We start from the raw sequence: 2,338 nt of genomic DNA on the forward strand, positions 1-2,338 counted from the left end.
AGCTGAAAAACAGCACCCAGACCCAGAGTTCAACCCCCACAACTTACCAAAAAAAAAAAAAAAAGTGTTTCAAACCCCGTCTCACTGTTGGCAAAGAACCATCTAGGACTTGCCACTCCTTGGGGCCCACACTCTGCAGCCATGCAGCAGGTCTGTGCCCATGCAGCACCCCCAACCTCTCAGAGTGGCAGCGCCATGAGCCCTCCTGCATTGGCTCCATTCATTCAGCAAGGCTGGCCCCACAGAGCCATTTCCGGCAGCAGTTCAGAGCCTGTGTTTGAGAATCTTCTGCTCACAAGGGGAGAACTTGAACACCTCCCTACCCTCAGTCTCAGGGGTCTTTGCAAACCAAGACTAGAATTCCACACCCTCAGGTTGCTGTGGTGTTCATCTGGATAACTTGTGAGGAACACCTAGCTCCGCCTGGCCATTACTGTGTTCTTTTTTGACAAATAAATGTATTTATGTATTATTTATGTGGTACCAAAGAATCAAATCCAGGGTCTCATCTAGGCAAGCCCTCTACCACTAACCCACATTCCTTGCCCAGCAGTACTGCTTGGTAACAGTCATATTCTCATTAGTATGGTCACTCCCCATGGTCCTCCCTGAAGACCAGCCTTGGGCTGGGGACAGAACCCAGGGCTTCTAACCTGCTAGGCATATTCTGCCACCTGAGCCATGTCCCTAGTCCTTTTCTGTTTGCTTTGCATTTGAACAGGCTCGCATCACCTTTACCTGGACTGGCCTCACACTCTCGCCTTCCTGCCTCTGTATCTGGAGTAGCTACAATTACAGTCATATGCCAGCACATGCAGCCGTAACATGATTTCTAACTCCAGCATGGTGAATTGTCACTGAAAGTAGCCTTGCTACTTTTCAGAAAGTGGGTGTGGGTACTGTATTTGCAGCATTGCAAGAATTGGCTCTTAAATGAGCTGTGGGGTGATTTGGGTAGAGTGCAACTGCCACCTAGTGTCACTTTTGAGAATGACCAACAGTCAACATGACATGGGGGGGGGGGGATGTTTGTAAATGACCAGCGGTCAGCAAGGCTGGGAGAATTTCTGTGAGTTACCAGTGGTCAGCAAGGCTGAGGGTTCATTTGTGAGTGACCAGGGGTCATCAAGGCTGGGGGTTCATTTGTGAGTGACAAGCGGTTGGCAAGGCTGGGGGGACATCTGTGAGTAACGAGTGGTCAGCAGGCTGGGGGTTCATCTGTGAGTGACCAGCAGTCAGCAAGGCATGGGGGTTTGTTTGTGAGTGACCAGTGGTCAGCAAGGCATTGAGGGAAGGGCTAAGAAAACTTGGAATCCCATCAACACCATTTGAAAAACAAAGAGCAATGCCAGCCTCTGAGCTGAGCAAGAATTCCACTTCTTTCCTCCATCTGCACACTCGGGACAGAGACAGTAGATTATGTCGTTGGCCCAATCACATTTCTTACTGATGAGGCTACCATCAGAGCATGCTCTTTAGGGTGTGAGAGCTAGCTACGTTTTCAGAGATGAGCCTCAGGTTAGAATCCCAGGCTTGTCCAGGGCAGGACCTCAAAGGCTGCTCCCTGCAGACTGGGCCTGAAGGAACAAAATAGATCCAGGGGAGGAGCGCATGCTGGGCAAGAGAACTGGGGAGTAGCAAGGATTACGCAGGCTATGGAGAGGAGCAAGTGAAGGTGACAGAACAGATACCCAGCTGGGCACTGGCAGCTCACACCTGTAATCCTAGCTATCCAGGAGGCTGAGATCTGAGGATTGTGGTTCAAAGCCAGCCTAGGCAGGAAAAGTCCAGGAGACTCTTATTTCCAATCAACTACCAGAAAACCAGAAGTGGTGCTATAGCTCAAGTGGTAGGACAGTGTCCAGGCCCAGAGTTCAAGATCCATGACTGACAAAAAAAAAAAAAAAAAAAAAAAAAAGAACTGAGACCCAGTCCAGACATACAACCAAGGGTTCTGCCAGCCCCACAGAGAATTAGAAATTAGCATCAAGACTTTCCAAGTGTTCCTGCATGCTTCTGTAGCACATAGGCTAATATTGGAAAGACCCAGAAAGATCAGCATGGTCCCTGCCCAAGCTAGACATGAGAACTCTAGAGTGCTCACTGTTAACTGGTTGGCCTGGGTACTAAGTGTTAGCGGGGTTTGACTTTGTTCGCCTGTCTCTTCCTAACACTTCATAGCAAATATGATAAACATACTGAGTGCTAAAAGCCAAAAAAGATAGTGAATGTTGCCATATAGGAAGAATGTTAAATGTATTTGTATATCCCTACAATACTTCAGTTGTGACTTTGTATCTATACAAGCTTTCTCCTTTATTAACTACTGTTTTCTTAA

The 2,338-nt window shown here is 48.0% G+C and overlaps 1 non-coding gene across 1 annotated transcript; it reads left to right on the top strand.

Annotated features, from left to right (window-relative positions):
- The first annotated feature begins 2,010 nt into the window (after positions 1-2,010).
- On the top strand, positions 2,011-2,112 carry LOC138812263 (U6 spliceosomal RNA). Its single transcript, XR_011367580.1, has one exon. It is a non-coding gene; the product is annotated as a U6 spliceosomal RNA (small nuclear RNA).
- The last annotated feature ends 226 nt before the right edge of the window (positions 2,113-2,338 follow it).

This window comes from Dipodomys merriami, unplaced genomic scaffold (genome assembly GCF_024711535.1).
Source record: "Dipodomys merriami isolate MVZ:Mamm:240054 unplaced genomic scaffold, mDipMer1.0.p SCAF_56, whole genome shotgun sequence".
Lineage (NCBI taxonomy): Eukaryota > Metazoa > Chordata > Mammalia > Rodentia > Heteromyidae > Dipodomys > Dipodomys merriami.